Source organism: Camelus ferus, chromosome 2, assembly GCF_009834535.1.
Source record: "Camelus ferus isolate YT-003-E chromosome 2, BCGSAC_Cfer_1.0, whole genome shotgun sequence".
NCBI classification, from domain to species: Eukaryota; Metazoa; Chordata; class Mammalia; order Artiodactyla; family Camelidae; genus Camelus; species Camelus ferus.
The window spans coordinates 102,233,390-102,252,919 of record NC_045697.1 but is presented as its reverse complement, the minus strand read 5'-3'; the positions used below and the strand labels follow the sequence as shown (position 1 = coordinate 102,252,919).

General features: G+C 40.7%; 1 long non-coding RNA gene across 1 annotated transcript in view; it reads right to left on the bottom strand.

Annotated features, from left to right (window-relative positions):
• Nucleotides 1-2,286: 2,286 nt before the first annotated feature.
• The window catches only part of LOC116658724, an 80,437-nt gene continuing 63,193 nt past the window's right edge, over nt 2,287-19,530 (bottom strand). Inside the window, exons 3-4 of the long non-coding RNA XR_004314009.1 lie at nt 15,439-15,501; nt 2,287-2,498 (exon numbers count right to left, since the gene is read on the bottom strand). This is a non-coding gene — a long non-coding RNA (uncharacterized LOC116658724). The remainder of the gene's footprint in view (nt 2,499-15,438; nt 15,502-19,530) is intronic.

Sequence of the window (19,530 nt, the reverse complement as noted above, 5' to 3'; positions counted from 1 at the left end):
TTTAATAGTAATGTAACTTCTCTGACTTTCAATTTCCTTATCCATAAGGGCAATGATAATCATTGTCCCATCACCCTCCCAGAGGTATTGTGAGGATCAATTAAAATAATGAATATAAGAGTAATGTAAATCAATTTATCACTTAAGTATTTAATATAATATATACTCATCGATTATCATTATTGTTATGGCAACCAATTAACTGTGTACTGTAAGCAAAGTGAAGCAATGGAAACTTCCTAGTTGAGAAGATGAACAGAAATGTATTCTACTCCACAGAACTCCGTAACTCCATTGGTGGGGTAAACGCTGCTGAGCAGTTTGAGTTAAAGGTCATCTGGAAAAGCTTCATGGAGTTCATGCAATCTGGAAATGTTTTGGATTTGTCTGTAGAGGTAGGAGAGAGTGTGCTTTTCCACTGATAGAAACTCAAGTGGAAAGACAAAGAGACAGAAATAAGCAAACGTATAGTGGGGGATGGTGAAGGACTGGTCTGGCTGAAGGAGGAAGTTCAGTATCAGGAGAGAGATGTGGGAGGTAAATTTCGTTACATTCATTGAAGTCAACTGATGATGGGCACTGAAAGCCAAACTCGGGCATTGGTACCTGGCCTGGAAAACAATTCGGGGTCGTGGACAGTTCTGATGTTGGAGAGGAAAAAAGTGGCACGTGGAAAGTGATGCCTATGTACGTATTTACCATATCGGACATGGAGTCTCCTAAAACATGAGTGTAAATGAAGAACCTGTGGAGATCTCAGGGAGCCTCACCTTTATGAGACAGAATGAGAAATGTATACAGCAAAAGTGTCTATTAAGGATCTAAGAATCAACTGATCAAGGAATACAAAGGGAGGAGAGAGTTCAAATAAAGCATACACCATAGTTTAAATTATATTAGAATTTTTCCCAAGGTCACTAGAACCTCAATCACTTTTGCAAGATACAAAATTCTATGCCCAGTCCTCATACACAAGCCAAACCAAAAAACTCTTGATCTTTAACTTCTTTGGTGTATTTTTCCAATAAATATATTCTCCAAAATACCATTTATTTATTCAGATAAACAAATATATAAATGTTGCTAGGATCTTTCTTCCTAGAAGAGTATTTAGAAAAGACACAACGAAAAACTAAATTGTCATTTTTCTGTCTTTTCATCTCATTTAATCCTTTAACTTTCAAATAATGGGAAATAGCAGGTACAGCAGCAGAAGCACAAGGCAGGAAGTCAGAACACCTGAGTTCTTGTCCCAGTTCTGCCACTAATTAGCTGAGAGAGAAAAATCATTTAATCTTTCCATGTCAGTTTCCTCCTCTTTAAAATTATGAGGTTAAACAAGTTAATCTCCAAGGTTTATTTTTAAATTATAGGGTTAAACAAGTTAACCTCTAAGATGTTTCTTCCCAGCTTTAACATTCCCTGATTGTAATTTCTTAGTCTTGGGACACTGGAGTGAGTTTTGGACTACCTGGTCTAGGCAGACCTAGATAAAATTACTTTGGGAAAAAAGAAATAAAGCTGTCTATAAAACTTTGGGGAACAGGATCTGTTTTTTCACTTTTGTATAAAACTATTTTTACAGATTGGTTTCAAGATGACTCTGGAGATGAAACCCATGGAATTGTCTGTTCTCAATAAAATAAAGTACTAAATCTCATTTGAATCTATGGAGTAAAACGCTAAACAAAAGAAAGAATATTTAAAATAAGATAAAGTACAACATATAACCCCTCACCTCTGTGAGACATATAGAGCCCTTGTTTCTATAAATATTGTTTAGAGTGCATTTTTTCATTAAGGATATATGCATGTAAGCATGTGTGTGTGAATACACATGTATACATGTCCATGTACAGAAACTGAACACATACGCAGTGTGTGTGTGTGTGTGTGAGAGAGAGAGAAAGTGTGATGTGCACATATTATAGAAATTAAGTCCAAGAGTATCCTTTATTCTTTGGTGATATGAGACCCAGCAAACTCCAAACTTTATTTGGTATTTTATTTATTATTTATTCTCTTTTTAAGAGAATTGTGGTCACTAATAGGTTTAATTCTACTCAGAAACATCAAGTCACTTCAAGGGCTTATAGTTTGGGGGTCAAATATGTAATTGATGGTTTACCTTACTTTAAAGAGAACTTAATGTATTTCCCAAATTTAGACTCAAGAATATATCTAATGCTTGTTAGCCCCTGGGAAATTATTACAGGGCTATGACCTAACCTAACATTCAGGGGTTATAGTTGATAACAAATTGAATTAAGAGACGTACTTCCATTGTTACTTGGGTGGTTCTTGTGGTTGTTATTATTTAAAAAAATAAACATGATACCAAAATGTTTAACCTAGAGCCAAAGTTTGTAGGAACTAAAAGATAAACATCCAAACATATTTATCACATTACTTTCCTGATGTTGGAGGCAGTGCGGGACTGTGCAATTTAAATTGGCCTAGGTGATTTCATCAGAGTCAGAGGAAGTAGCTGCAGACATCTGTGGAAAAGAGAGAGAAACAAATTTGTGAGCCAGAGCTTCCCGTGCCTCAGCCTTGACACACTCAGGTCATGGTCAGAGTTCATGGGCGTTTGGGGATATTGATCGCCTCAGTCCTTCTGGCAGGCAGTTGTGCCTGAAGCCTTTAGTAAGTCACCTCTGGCCTCAAACAACTCCAACCACCTACCCCAAGGTGCTGTACAAATCTCACCATTTTCTAGGTGCCCCATCTGCAGAGGGTTGGGGTGTACTGGTTCCATCTATACTTGAGAAATATAAAGGACAATGCCAAAGCCCATATTCAGAAGATAAACGAAAAAGATCATTTAAATAAACATCTGTTCCATCTCCTTCCTAACATCTGAATGTTCTGAACATCTATTGACATCAGGTAAAGGCGCATTTGGGTTAGCTCCTAGGTGTCCAAAGTCACCAAATGCTACATCGTGAATGGTGGCACCAGCTGCTTTCATCACTGCACAGTGAGGACACCACAGATGCATCTCCCAGATGATTTGTGCACATCCACATGAAGACATCAAAGAAAGCAAGGCTCTACCATAAAGCATCCTATGAGAAAGAAGTTGCTGAAGAGATGTGCACTGAAATCTCGCCTTGGTGAGGGCTGCAAGCCTCATCAGCTAGTAACTGGAACTCTGATAGGGACTTGTCGGAGAGTAGTGAGAAGGGTGAAGCTCTGACTTGTTTTCTAGTTACACACTAGTATCCTGAGAATGTAGGACACTTGTTATAACGATTACATTACAAGAGCACATTTTTCCATTTCTAAATCATAAAGATTTATGAAGCTGTGTGGTCATGCCTTGTAGCTGATGTTTCCAATGAAGAATAATCTAATTTCCCAGTGAAAATCACACTGATGTGACCTAGAGACATTTCTGTTTTGTCACAACAGCATTTAATTTGAACTGAAATTAGCCAGAATTACACCATGTTCCTGGCAAACAGTATGATCCAAAAATATCACCATAGTAACATGTGTATTCTATCAACAAGTTCCCTTTCATATTTTTTAAGGACTCATTCTATCAATAATTCTGAAATGCATGAAAAAAATTGTTTTGGAACACCAATCTGTTGCTGTAAGGTATTTGTAACTCAATTTCAATGGCATATAGGGTTTAAAAATATATATATTTCCCTTTACTTCAGGAAACATTTACTTGCTCATTAGGCCAGATCAACTTTGCAGATGTAGTGAGAGCTCCCAGAGATGTTTTATATGACCAAGTGCTGAAATTCGTTTTCTTTTTACTATTTCTTTCATCACCTTCTAAGAAATTACATGTTCATTCCAAGGAGTTAGGTCTCAACTGACCATGGAAAGGTAATTTTTTAAAGTTTGCTTCTTTAAGCTAAGAGAAATCATAGCGGAAACTGAAAGTTCATATTCTCAAAGAGGTTTTAGTTCTCACATGAGCAGTTGAAAGCGAAATCTCTTTTGATTTTATAGGTATATATACAGATATGAAATGGTTATAATTGGCCCTTCATAGGTTTAAAGCAGTTCATTTCCTCCCTTCATCAGCTAGGTTTGTTACCTGTTTATAGAAGTAACAATTTGTACAGGGGTGAATTTGAAAAATGACAATTAAATTTATTACAATGCCCTGGGTTGATGGTGGGTGGCTAAAAGAGTCTGAAGCCAAGGAAGAGGGGAAGATGGAGGAGATGGGGGGGGGGTGATATTTCAATGCCTTTGATTGTTACACAAAGGACATTGTATAAATAACAACTGAATTTTAAAGGAAAAAAAAACACTGATTTTCCTAAAAAAGGAGTGACAGTTGTATAATGCTGAGAGCCAGTGCTTGTGGGTGAAAGACAGATAATGACAACAGAGGATGGGAAGTCAGTCCATCAGGCTATGACTTGGTAAAAGTTTGAAATGCTCTCATGTGAAGTAATGGCCTGTGGTGTTAAGATCACGTGTGAACACTTCAGTGTTTCCGTGCATAAGAAGCTTCAGCTTGATACCATTAGGAGTGAAAAAAGGACTATTTTGGATAAAAAGATCGCCTGATTCACCAAGCCCGGGATACGGCATGTGAAGCAATGAACTTTTCAAAGATGTTAGCTTTATCTTTATGTTTTGTCCCTGTCAGTAGATTAATGATCTAGAAAGCAAAACAGTATATGCAAAGTCATTTGTTTTTCAGTTAGACTTGAACTCAGCTATCTTGCAACTCTATGCTGGCATTTTCACTTAGAACAACATCCTTCGTGAGCTCAATGGCCTCATTTGAAATAACTTCTTGTTTGTTTCTCTCTGTTTGTGTTTGTTATCTTTCTGGTTGCTTGTCTCTTGTTCCATTAAGTTTATAGCAATGAGGACAGTGACCCATATTTTATTTCCTTTAGCAGAATTCTTCTTTATTCTTTGATAAACAGTCATTCATATCTTGTGGGAAATTTTGACATAGCGAGACAGGACCACTTTTTGTTTAAACCACGACAACAGGAAGAGCTGCTCTGGTAAAGCGTTAATTTACTCAACAGCTGTTTAGTTAATGACTATGCTGTGCTAAGTATTGTGCGTGTCAGTGGACAGACATGTGAGAGCAAATAGACAAGGTTCTGCCCACTGAGACAGACAAACAAACACATAGCAGGGTTTCTAATGATAAATATCGGTAAAGGTCATAAATAGGGGATAGGCCTAGGATGGGATGTAACTGGGGTGCTAGGAAAGGTCTCCCTAAGAGTTAATCTGATAATTGATGATTAGTCAAAGCTAGTCAAAGAGAGTAGGTGTGATGGTGGTTGGTGAAGAGATTGTGAGGAGGAGGAGACAGAAATCAGTATTATAAGGAATTAGGGGAGAGTTGCAAGAGTTGAGGTCAAAGGGATGGGCAGGGTTCAGAACCAGAAAGGTCCAACAGGTCTTAATAAGAGTTTGAATTTTATTCTAAGAGTGATGTGACTGAAGAACTGTGAGAGTGACACAATGTGATCTACTTTCCAAAAATCACTCTGGCTACTCTAAGGAATAGACTAGAAGGAAGCATGAGTAGAGAGAAGAAAACCCAGTTAGAAGACTATAGTCCAAGCCAGATAGTATGGTAATCTTGCTTGGAGATGTGACAGAGAAGGTAGAAGTAAACAGCTTTGAGATATATTTTCGAGGTAAATCAATAGAACTTGAGACAATAGATCTGGGAAGAAGAAAGAGCAAAGATTACACTCTGGTTTCCTGCAGTGGTAGGCAGCCTCCTACATGGCCCCCAATATTCCCTGCCTCCCGGCATTCACACCCTTGTGTCACTGCCTTCCACACTGTAATAGGGTTGGTCTTTGGGTCCAACAGAATATACCAGAAGTGATGTCATGTGACTTCCAAGGCAAGGTCATAAAAGACATTGTAGCATCTACAATGTTCCTCCCTCTTGGATCACCTACTCTGGCATAAGGAACACTACAAACAGGCCCCTCTGGCAGAAAACTGAGACTTCCTGCCAATAGCCATCGAGAAACTAGGGCTTCTTGCTAAAATCCACATGAGGGGCACAGCTTGGAAGAAAGTCTAGGCCTAGTCAAGCTGTCAAATGACAGTAGCCCCAGCCAACATCCTGAACTGCAACTTCATGACAGATTTCAAGCCAGAACCACCCAGCTCATCTGCTTCTGTACTCCTTACCCACAGAAACTGGGAGATAAATTGTTCTTTTAAACCACTAAATTTTGTGGTAATGTGTTACACAGCAGAAAATAAGTAATGCATTTGCTTAAGCAATTGGAATGGTGTTTGCTAAGCTGCTAAAGATTAGGAAAGAAATAGATGTGCAGGGGAAGATCAAGCGTTAGTTTAACCCATGTAGACTGTGTATTCCTCAAAATATTCTAGAGTTGATGCAATGGATAGAACAAAATAAATGAAAATGGAATTCAGAAATCTGATCCAAGCTAATGATATAAATTTGGGATTAATAAGCTTATAGATGATCATTTCAACCACAAGAAAAGGTGTGATCACCTAGGAAGAGTATGACATATTAAGAGAGAAGAGGATCTAGGAACCCCAGAATCTAGATGTCTGTATATTTACACTCGTTTTGCACCATTCTGGCTCATTTGACTTCCCTCTTACTCCAGTCATTGTCACCATGACTGATTCCATGCACCCCACTACAGTCTTTGCACAGGTGCAAGCTGACACGACCTCTTAGTGGCCCACACTGGAACATCTCTGCTGCGCTGCCTGGAATACTCTTAGGAACCACTCAGCACTCATGCAAATGTAATCTGGAAGTCAAGAGCATCTATTGCCCACGGGGCCCCCAATGGGAGATCAAGAGATGATGGATAAATGTATTCTCATTGCATTCCCAGCCAGATAGTTCTGAGATGCATTTCATAAGGTTTCTCAAAAGCTCCTGCAGGATTTAGAACTAATTTCCTGAAGTGGTGGCCAGCTCATTTTTGGCACTGGTTTTCCCTCTTTGCCTTTTGCCCTCTCCTGTCTCTTACCCTTGTTTCTTAGGATCATGGCCCAAATAAACTATCTGCCTGCAAGCTTTTATCCCCTTTTGGGAAACTCAGGCTAGGATGGTCTAGTAGGAAAGGACCAGCTGAGTCAGCTCAGTAGATGCTAAAGGAGAAGCCAAAGTGGTAGAAGGAAACCAGAAAATGAGCATAACAAATGCCAAGAGAAAACGAGAGGTCAACGATGTGGCACAGTACGGAGACGACCAGTCAAACGAACCAAGTGGCACAACACTTTACTTTTCGTCCAATGTTCACATCACTGGGCCTTCCAAGCAGTTCTGTGAGGTAGGCAAGACCAGTGTTATTTTTCCCAAGGTCAGGGGAAGGTGAACACATCCAGAAAACTGACGTGATGGGCCCAAGTTCGTGCAACGAGGGTCCACACGTTTTGACTTCAGTTCGTTTACTTCACGAACCATTGCTTATACCATGGTTGTTGGACATCAGCTTTACTGAGCACAGGTAAACTTGATCATTTAAAATATAAGACTTTAACTGCAGACACATGTTGGCAATATACAAATACTTTAAATTCTAGAAGTTCTCTGAGAAATTTTATATTGTAGAAAATTGGAGATTTTTTTAAAGGGCTTAATTCTGACAAAATAATCATAAGGTGTTACAAACTGCAACAATTTTATAGCTACTAAAAATTCACCTAATAAAAGTTGTAGGAAAGCAAAAGGAAACACTACCAGACTCTTGCTAAAGACTGAGTCCCTGTCAGCCAGAGCATTATTACATATCGCAACACTCCATTATTTGAGAATAGCTTTAGGCTAAGGAAATCAGTGGAATAATTTGAAAATCTGGATTATAGCTACTCACATAATTGTTGGGATTTGGGGGTGCCCAGTAAAGGATGGCCCTTTTCCTCACCTCAGTTTTGAACAATTGCCTGAATTCTGAGTATCTGAAAGAGGAGTCAGCAGTTGGAGATGAGTATGCCAACTTGATGCAACAGCTACGTTAGAGGACAGGGCTTAGATATGCAGTCCATGGTTGGTTTGTTCATTTGATCATTTGTTCGGTTCACCAGTCATGCCTCCACCACACTAAATCTTGGCTTTGTGAAAATATGTAACTGTACCTAGAATTGCTGAATTGGATGGTTTAGATAGGAAAGAAAAGAAATACCCAGTATACACGGCCTTTTAATAGCCTTATCTTTTTGATTAAGAAATGCTGACTAAGAGATGTCATCTGCCAATCAAAGGGAGGAATGGACAAGGAGGAGGAGTGTGTAAGGGGCAGGACAAAGAACCAGGAGTGCTGCTCTATTGAATGATATTCCTTCCAGTGACAACTGCGGAGCCCAGGCTGGCCCTGGTCACCTAGAGCTCTGTTCTGCAATGAGAGGGTCAGGTTGGAAGGAAGCATGGACACAAAGATACGATGGCATGAAAAGTATGACGGGGCTCATAATGGAAGCGTGATTTGGATGCACAACTACTGCACAGGCAGAAACACACACAGGATGATCTGAGAATACATATTTCAAGTCCTATCAGGTGGCTAGCTTACTAGGTGAGGGTCCCCGGCTTTGCTTCCTTCATGTCAATAAACATCCCCCGGACATGCTTATATCCCATACTTTTCAATATCAACAAGACACATCAGCTTGAAAGAGTCAGGTCTGTGAAACTCCATTTTCAGGTAACCAGTTCTGATATTCCAGAATAGACACTGAATTAATCCTAGCTAAGCCTTTGTTTATCAGAACCAAACTTTTTTTATACAAAAATTTTTTTGTCTTTTTTAAAACAAATTAAGTCTTTTACCTGACTTTAGAAACTGCACAGTGTTCCTTGCAACAAATACAACAGAAAGTTACCATAAAAAGGGGTTGGGACGGATGAAAACATCCGGGAAATATCAGAACAAATAATGGAAATAAGGAAAACCATGTGCAAAATCCACTCTTCACCTTTCATAATTAACAATAAAGCCAATGAGAACTGAAGACACTCTATTGCTTTATGCATGCAATGAAACACAAACCAAGCAAAAGATTTCTTCCTATAGAATTTACAGTGTTGTTCCTTAAGTTTCATGAGCAGTATTTCAACTTCATAGAAGACATACTCTTGATGATCATCTTTGAAGCAAACAGCATATTCCAGCTCCCCAAATTAGTAATGCCAACGTTTAGAATATGTTTGATAGTTTCACCGTTTCTTTCTCTGGCTACATTCCGAGGCAACCTAGGTAGACTGTGCAGATCATTTTCGCGAAAAGACTAGAAGAAAATATACACGTGGATGCCTAAACATAATGGAGGAAAAATGCCAGGGTAATCTCCAAACCAGTAAAAATTGTGATTATTGTTAAGAATCTGTTCCTGGGATTTTTTTCCCGGTCTTTAGAATTTCAACACTCAGAAATATAATCCATGGATTTCAAATCTGCCATAGTTCTTTGATGAAAGAATGGATTTCATAAATCTGTGTTTATTAACCACATTGTGTTTAAACAAAAAACCTTCCATGCACATAAACACCCAAAGGGTTGTTTTTTTGGCTGGTGGTGGGTGATGTGTGCTGCCCTCACTACCCCTGTCTGTACCCCAGATGGCTGTTTTCTAGTGAGTATCTGATAGAGAAAGGCTCTGGCTGTCAGGATTTTACAATTGCCAGATAGTCTAATTAATAATTAGGAGTCGAAGACGATGAGCAAGAATGTTTTACTTAAACCATTTTGCAGAATATTTGTGTATAAACTGAGTGATTCTTTCTGAGCACTTTATCTGACAGCTTGCACTTGATTTCCAAGCAGGGCTGGGTAGTCGCAGGCCAGTGAACTCAAGACCTGGTTCTGTTCCCCGTGGTCGGTGTGCCCAGGGCTCAGGACACAATGTAGGTAGCGGTGCTCTGCACCGAGTGGGCTCACAATTCCTGCTTCCTGAAGACATCTTCTGCATTTCTCAGCGTGCAGGTGCAAAATTGCCAGCTGAGCTCTAGTGATAGGATATTCTTTTATACCTTGCTCTGGTTTCAGATTAATCGAAAACTATTCATTCCCACCAGGAACCCTACATTTGACCTCATTCTGAAGGAAATCTGAAAACTCTTTCAAACATGGCCCCTGACTTAAAAAAAAAAAATCTACAAACCAGTGTTGGGGAAGACTCTTAAATAGAGCAGAGAGTGACAGAATTGCCATTCATCTGTATGTACTGTACTGACGGCAAAAGTAATTGCTTACGCTTACTGAGCAGTTTTAAAAGGACTCTGTGTTACTAGCTTTATATACGGTATTTTATTTCATCTTCACACCCACTCTCTTAGACAGGTTTTATCATTATCCCTGTTTCACAGGTGAGCAACCAAGACTGGTAGGAGTAATCCTGCCTGAAGTCTTTCTACTGAGAAACACAAAGCAAAGACTAGAACGTAAGCTTCTCTGACTCCTCTGCCCATGCCCTCAGCTATGGGGGATGGAGACCAGCAGGGGCGAGGGAGAAGATGCTGGGGTCCTAGGTAAGCAGAACCCAAAGAGATTTCACATCCAAGACTCAAAGTCCAAACCCACCGTTGGCTGGGAGAGGCAAGGTCAGGGCCAGGCCATTGTGAACTGGGGCTCGGTTCTGGGCCATTTGGTTAAAAGAACTTAAGCCCTGAGGAGGCAATACTGAGGACAGAAGCGTCGACTGGCCCCTGAATGTGTGGAGAGAAGGGAAAGAAAGGCCAGGAGCAGCAGGGACGACACACTTGGCCATCTCCTCGGGATCCTCAGACCGTGGAAGCAACAGGCCAGTGCGATCTTGATGTCATCCCCACCAGAACTGAATGGACTGAGCAGTCTCTCAGTGAAACAGAGTTGTAATCCTAGCTGATGACTCTCTCTCTCTCAACTGTACAGTCGGTATAAAATGTGTTCTACACCAGAAAAAAAAATGAAATGAAGGCTTTTCAAATGTGGTGCGAGCTCCTTTTTATAACTGAAGGTATTTTAGGACAGGAGATTGATTTTTCAAGGCCCTGTGAAAGTGGACCATCTTCATAAACTTCTCTCAAGGAAAATACTCTGGGGAATCATAGGTCTGTGGGCCAGTTCCCCCCTTCTTTATCACCCTGGGCCTGAGTACATTAAAAACCTGCCTTGCTGTCTCTTATACTGCATTAGAGGCATTCCAATAGCTAAAAGATTAAATGCTTTTTTTCTGCTGCAATCTCCTCTCTTATCTCTAAACTTTCTTTCAGAAAGCTATAGCTGGCTTTGCAAAGTAACATTTCCAACGCTGCGAGGTTTTCCCTTCTTACATAATGCAAAATCAGTGAGATCATTTAGCTAATGCATTTAATCCACTAATCCAAGTGATGTTGCTCTGAGCATGTTCAGGGTTTGAGGAGATATTTGTTCATCGCAAGGGATTATGCTTTATGTCTTGTGCTTGCTTGTAGACTGTGCTTCAGAGACGCCGAGAGAAGTGGGGTTTGTAGGGTAAGCCTTCCTGAATGTTAGGACTATCTGGTGGGAGCTACAGAGTCCAAGGCGCTTATCTGTGGGTGGCATTGACAGTGGGAGCCCTTTCATTAGACACAGTCAGATTTACCACTACATTCTGGAAAGCACGGAAGAGAAACAGAGACTCCCAGCCTAGAAGTCAAGGGACACACAGACCATTCCTAGCCTACTGACTCAGTATTTAACTGGGGACAAGTGGCTTAACTGTACTCAGATTCCTCAACCCTAAATTCAGATGAAAATAGCAATTAACATGTTTTCATGCCTTAAGCATCTCATCTAATAAGTTAGTGTCTTTCTGACCTAGAGAAGTGAAGTGACTTGTCCAAAGTCAAAAGTTCCTTAATGCCCAGGCAGGGAAGGCTTCTCAGCGTTTCTGCCTTGTAGCGCGGTGCTCTGTTTACTGACTGTCACCACGGCACTGCCCTGGTTGGAGGACAAGTTTTGAAGGAGTTGAAGTTTGCTTTTGTTGAGTATTCAGCTCAGCATTTTATGAAGTTATAGACCAATGTTTCTTTTTAAGGCAAATGTTAAAAATATATAAATAAGCTGCTTCAGGCTTGCAAGTAAGCTTTGTAAACTTGAATTTCATCCTTGTTTAGAGGCTGACTCAGGCTGGATTTTATTCAAACTCCTGTTCTAGCGCCAAAGAAAAATGGCTCCCAAATGTTAGCCTCTCAACACTGGTGCTTCATCCTTGCCAAAAGGTCCTGAGATTTCAAAGATCCATTCAGCTCTGAAGCGGAGAACAGTGACCTAGATACAGGAAAGCTCATGTTAAGTTCTCAAAGCCCATTTGCCCCTTTGTTTGTAAATCTCTTTGGAAGTTCAAGCTGTCTAAAATAGGTTTAAGTGTGTAGCCATCGATGTATGTGTATTTCCACCAAACAGCAATAGGAATCTATCTTCAGCATCTTCAAGACCAAGTACACGTTTCTCCTCTTTGCTGCTACAGGATCTAGCAGGCATCAGTCTTTAAAAGTCTAGTATTGTCTACACTGACAATCGGGAAATCCACTCCTCCTGGTATTCTCCACAAGCTGGTAGGCAACACCTTGGCCACTTTGGTGTCTACACTGGTTGACTTGCCCCCCAGTGTTGTACAGAATCCAATCAGCACTCTCAACATGCTTGTTCCTTCAGTCTTGGACTCAATGCCTAGTCATCTCTCAAATTAATATTAGGCTCAGAGGTGTGTGCCACTGATAACTGATCTGTTGGCCACATGCTTCAAGTTTTCCGTATTTTTCCTCTGTAGTGAACATAATTGGCTGCGTCAACTCCCCACTTCTTCCTCCACAACAGAATCGTAATTGTCCCCAGCAATTCACCCCTATGTCATGTAGCCAAGTGTCTTCCAGGAAGATAACCCCTTGCCTCACCCCGCTACGCCAGTTTCAAGAATGGGACTGATTCATAAATTCAAACTCTCCAGTTGCAGTGGACCAATTCAGAAATACACGTGGACATAAAGCACACACCTTACAGGCCAATGGGTAGGTCAGAAGTCAAGAATTAAATACCTGCACAACTGCTAACAACAGGTGTTGATCAACATTAACACTCCATTCCTCTAGAGAGGCTTTTGTTCCTGACTTGAAAGGTCCTAAGAGGCCTCTACAGATTGTTCTCAGCCTGTCAGTAAATTTTTATGGGGAATTCAAAGAATTTTTATTCTTGGATAACTCACTTTGCCCAATTAGGTTTATATTTCATTTGTGAGCCGTGAAGAGGATGAAGATCTGAGCTGTTTGATGATACACGGTATGAGATCGGCAGGAGAGACTGCACTACAGATTCTGATACACTTCGAAAGGTAGGGGTTCCTGTACCTTAAAATTGCTGGAATCTGTCCAGGATATTGGGTCCATTAAATGGGAAAAAATGTACAAAATAAATTAAATTGTAGAAAATTTAAAAATAAAAATAAAGAAAGAGAGATAAAAATACCCATAGAAAGAGCCCAGTACAAACAGGAATAGTGATAGCAAAGCTATCAGAGAAGAGCAAGGTTTTTTTGTGTACTTGTTTTGTTTTGTTGCATGTTTGGTGGAATGACATTTAAATGTTAAATATATAAAAGAAAACTCCATTTAATAGTATTAAGTGTTCTTTTTCCCCTGACAGTATTCCCCTCACCCCTCTGGTCCTCCACCCCTTCCGGTTGTCCCGTTTGTCTGTAGGACTTTTTACCTCAGGGTAGGAATGTGACAACAAAAGGCAGAGTGTTCTTTTTGCCTCTTTCTGGCTTTTGAGTTTCAAAACACTCAGGCTTTCAGTGAATGGAAAGGACTCACGGAGTGGATAAAATATTTTGGAGACGACATCGTGAGTCAGAGCAAATATTCCTTGTCCCTTATTTCTCACCCCACCCTGGGCCTCAGACTGATGGCAAACAAAATCCTCAGGTGGAAAGGGAAAATGAGCATCAGAGATAAGCTGTGAGGAAAAGTTGGGTGGTTTTGAAACATGGCTCCAAAATTCTTCGACACTTCTCCCATGGACAGGTTGGGGTCTGTGTCTCCTTGCCTTGAGTCTGTATGGCCTCTGGTTTCTTTAACCAGCAGGGTAGGGCAGGAGTGACTTGTATGAGTTCTAAGACAGGCCATAAGAGGTAATGCAGCTTCTACTTTATTTTCTAGAACATTGACTCTTAGTGCCAGGAACTGCCATGTAAGAATTCTGGCTACCCTGAGGTGGCCATGCTCTGAGGAAGCCAAGCCACACAGAGAGGCCATGGTGGAAGCTCCAGTCAGAGGCTTTGTCTTTAAGTCAACCCAGCCTGGGCTCCAGACGGGAGTGAGTCTCCCCAGCTGAGGACCAGACAACATGGCGCAGAGCCAGCATACCTGCTGTGCCCTGTCTGAATTCCTGACCCACCAAATTCTGTGAGATAATAAAAGCTTGTTTCAGCTGCTAAATTTTAAGCAAATTTGATATGAAGCAATAGTAATTGGAACAGAGGAGGCTGCTTCCCTGTCTCCCCTATCTAGACTGTCCTTCCTCCTCTCACAATTGTACCCAGCACTTCTGGTCCTCCTAACAAAATCCGACTCATCTATCAAGACCCAGCACCCAAATTATCTCATCTGTGAAAGTTTTGCCATCATGCCCAGGCCAGACAGAGGTAGCTAGTTCCTATTCAGTGCCCCAATAGCATTGTTTTCATGCTTCAGTTCTAATATGTCTCATAAAGTGCTGTAATCATTTCTTGATATGCCTCTCAGAATTCTGAGCTCCTTCGGAGCAATACATCCATCCAGTGTGGTGTGGTGGTTGTTACAATACTAGTTATCAATGAATCATGCCTCTCCATCTCCATGATCATGGGCAGTTCTCCTGTAAGCTTGGCTATACGATTTGTTTGGGGTGATGGAACACTGGTAAATGTGATGCATGCAGAGGCTTTAAAAAGGCTTATGAAGTGGAGCTTGCCTTTCTTCTTGAAGAAGTCCAGGCTAGCATGCAGGAGACACGGGTCAGTGAGCCGTCAACACCAACTGTCAGACTTGTGAGAGAGGCCACCTGGTACTGGCCAGCTTCCACTGGACTTCCAGACTGACCCTGGAGACATGGATGAGCCTAGCCAGTGTCTCGAGGAGAAGAGAAGAGCCATCTTAGCTGAGCCCTGTCCAATGTGCCAACACCCAGAGTGGCCTTTGTCCTAAGACACTGACACAGCTGACTAATTGCTCCAACAAGCAGTTAATGCATCTTAGTGACCCAACACAGTGAAATTTACTTCTTGTTTAAGTCATAGTCCAATGTGGGCTGATGGTGATGGGAAGAATCTCCGTTCTACCCAGCCACTTGGGAACCCAGGCTCCCGTCTGCTTATGATTCCCCTCTCTCTGCTAGGTCCTTCGAGTCCCCTTCATTTATGTGGCAGATGGGAAAGAGAGAGATGTGGGAATCGTACAAGGGATATATTTATAGGGCAGGTCTGAAAGAGGCACATAACACTTACCCTTTCATTCTGTTGGCCAGGACGTGGTAACGGAGAGTGGAAAATGCAGTCTAGCTGTGTGCCCTGAACAAAGAGGAGAACACAAATATTGGTAAGGATTCATGGTCACTGACGCTGGCAGAAATGTTTTATTCCACTCTGTGTGTCCCTCAGTGCCTGGCACAATACCTGGCTTATAATAAATACTTCATAAACACCAACAGAATGAGTGGACAAATGAAATAGTCAGGGCTGCCGTAGTGCCTCACTTAGGACATGGACTGAGAATGATACGTGAAAGGAACGTCTGTCTCATTTGGGCCTACCTTCTCCTAAATCTTGGCATTCGTACCTGGTTTTATGCTAGAGCCTTCATCAACCTAAAAAGCACGGCAAGAAATGGATGTAGATGTGTTACTGTGGCTGGATTCCTAATACTGAGATGATGCCAGAATAGCCTTCTCTTATCCTGCAATTTGTAAGACTATCAAATTTAAAAGAACAAATGGAAAGTGTACTTCAAGTTAAGTCTCTGATTCCCCAAATCTCTATGTGTGTGTGCATCATTAGTATACTATTCAATCAAGCTACCAGTAACCTAAGCCCTTTTACGTGCAATAGGGTACAAATAATATAGTTTTTAAAATTTACACAATATAATTTTCGCTGTATTGTATGATACCATATAAACACACTGAACTGAAAAGCTAAAGAGAACTGCCTTCTAGTCTCTATTCTGTTATTAATCATTTAAATTTCTCTGGCTTAGTTCCTTGAGTCCCTACCAGCTATAAAATTCAAGAATTCTTTAAGTCTCTATCATAACACATATGTGAGAGGCACCCTTTATTTTTCTCTATACAGTGATCAAATCAAATAAATATAGATCAAGCTTCTTCAATCAAACTTCAAAGAAGAGTCCCTTTTTTGTTTTCTTTTACCTGAGAAATCAGAATGCAGGGAAATAGACTACAAGGTGTAATCTCTGAACACCAAGCATTCAGGTAGAGAAGATTAAATAGGCTCCAAGAAGCATTTAACAGATCATTAGGGCAGTTACTCAGTCACGGGGTGGGACATGAGAGGATAACTGGCCGTCTTCTTTTGCTCCTTAATATCATCTTCAATGGTTGCCAGTTACTACTCACTCAAGTGTTTTAAGGCATGGTCTTTTCAAGTGCTCTATTTTGAAATACACACCTTCAGAGGGCTTGACTTAATCATTACCACCTTGGCCTGAGCATCTTTAGATGATCAAGTCCACCAGCAGGGGCTTTAGAGAAAGTGACAGCAAGTGGGAAGGTTACTAACAGCGGTGGTTGTCTGCTTTGCAGCTAAGGGTCCTAAAGGGCCACCTGAGAGCTGGAGGCAGATCCTGGGTACCAAAACGATGGCACCAGGACCATGCTTCTGGCTGTGCTATCCTCCAGAGAAAATTAAAACAGCAAGGATCACTGAGGCAAGTAGGAAGACCACACAGGTCACAGGCGAGCTTACTGGGCAAGCGGAAGGCAGAATACGGAGGCTATGCTTTTGGTTGGAATAAGGTATCATGGAATAGAGAGCAGAAAAGAAACCAAGAGTGGTACAAAGTGTGAGTGAAGGTGGCTGGACTTATTCATTGATGCACTTGTCCTTCAGTGCATGTCCTAGATGTTTCCTCTTCAATGCTGCCCTTAAGCTATCTTAGAGCGCACTCTCTCAGCTTGCTTTTCAACACTATGACATTCACTTAGCAATTCAGTGGAAGGAGAGCGACCCAGTTAATTCAGGGAAAAGAATAATTTACAACATGGACGTGTGGTTTGTCTAAAGTTTTCACCTTTGGTGGGCTACTCTGATGTTGTTAGAGACAGGAGAATCCACCCCTGGGAATACGTGACGTTAGGGACTCTTTGGACCATGCTGGTATCACTCTGAAATGAGAGTTCTTCCCTCACTTCCTCACTACTCAATTGCTTTTCAAAAGAATGCTACAGAACAGATTAATGGTACATTGTTCTTCTGTAATTCTCTGGTTACTCTAACAGAGTCAGGGTAGATTTGAAGAGAAGAAATGCAAACCAGCTTGAGGCTGCACTGCCCAATTTGATCAAAACGAAATGCAACCATCGTGGGTTCGAGTTTGGTGGTCCAAAACACTGGAATGTTTCAAAGACATCTAAAATGCGATGCCAGTGTTGTTTTATTTGGTTTGGGGTTTGCTATCCCTTTATGTTAAACAGGAGTTTGGAAAAATTACACAAAAGACTCACTGTCTATTTTCATGCAGGCCTACATACTAAGTAGCCAGTGTAACTGATAAAGGAAAACATCAAATACGGTGAACAAAGTCTCCACTCACCTACCCCAGGAACTTAGAGGAAGCTGAAGATGAATCAGATCTGATCTTTATTTAGCAACCTACCTCACAGCAGCAACTCTCTCTGAGGCACTAGGTTCTGAGCCTTAGAACTGCACATAAAACAGATATTCGCCTGGACCTCCCTGCAGCGACCCAGGTAATACCTGTGTTGAGTCCTTTGTGCATCAAGGGAACTCTCTTTGAGACTGGACCAAGGGTTGAATAACACCGTCCCGATCTTCCTAAGGAAGATACAGGAACTAGACGCTGTCTTTGAACTCTGGAGAAATATTCCACTCTAATCCAGGTTTGGAGGAGGAGGAGAAGTTAAGTCCAGCATCTAGAGTGGCAAATTATACCTTTGTAATTCACCAAAACATATTCTTCTAAGAGACTATTTTAAAAAGTTTTGTTTTGTTTGTGTAGCCCAGAGAGCAAAATACAGCATTGTCAGTCAAGACAGACTTCAAACTGCCTGTGCCCGTTAGAAACGTTTCATTAATAACATGTGTTTACCATTGAGAGAAGTAGACTTTGTGTGCTAAGATTTTGTTTGTCAGTCATTCACTGGAACCCCACTGTTAATAGCATACAATGGTTTGTGGTTATGCCACAATTTAACCCAGGTTTAAAAATACAAACTAGAGCCCTGGTGGTCTAGAAGAAACAGGGAGTGAGTGAAGGTATTGGCTCAACCTGCTTTGTGGGCTGGTGGCTTGGAATGCTTTACAAACTAATCAAATTTATTGACTATGATCCTGAGTTAAAAAAAAAATCACATGCTGGGGTGTGCATCCTGGTTTGACTGCAGTTTGGTGAGGTTCTGAATGTCTGAAGGGGGAAACAAGGCAACTATTTGGCATTCCTTTCCCCAAAGACAAATTAGAAACAGATATCACAGAATATGAGAAGGTTTTTTTTTTTCCAGCAGTCTAATAAGAAAAAGAGATTTTGCTCTATAGTTTTAATTCTACTGTATGTTAAGGATAAGTAAACAGAATTAATATTGTACTAGGCTGAACAGGCAATGAAATTTCTATTAATTCAGTAGTTGGAGTGGCAAGTGATCTAAAGGCAGCCCAGGAAAAAAGAATGGACTTTACATGTGATTTCAGTTTACCTACCGAGGACTGGCTGCAGGTAAGCTGGGATTAAACACTGCTTGCTTCATATGCACTTACAGCAGATATATAACCCAAAGGGAGGAAATTTTACATTTTGCACAGATCTACGTGTAAAATGTCCATTTAAAATACAGCAAGACATAGCTATCTACAGTAATGGATAGAAAATGCCTTTGTGTTTAATGAGCCACCTCAGTTATGCAGAAGCACATGAACTATAAAGAGTTGTTACATGATGTGTTTATGAAATCTCATAGTCATGGAAATAGCACCATGATCCTAAACATTTGTGAAATCTTATATCACATGGGCTTAAAACCAATTTTCCAGTTGCTTACAATGTATCCTTTTAAAAATATTTGCATTTCAAAAATAAAACAAGATCACATTGAGAGAAAATTAAACCCATAAAAAAATTAGAGGAGGCCGTCCTTCAGTTATCTGTTTACACATTCTGAGAGGAGAGATTTGGTACTTTAAAACTTTTTAATGTCTTGAGTTTGTTTTCCTTTCTTTTATCACTTTTTTTTTAAAGAAAAAGAACATATCTAAAGGGAAGTTTTTACTACAAAAAGATTCATTTTCCAAGTTCCAAGTGCATAGAAAATGAAGAATAAGAGGCAACATCTATTAAACTCACACTTC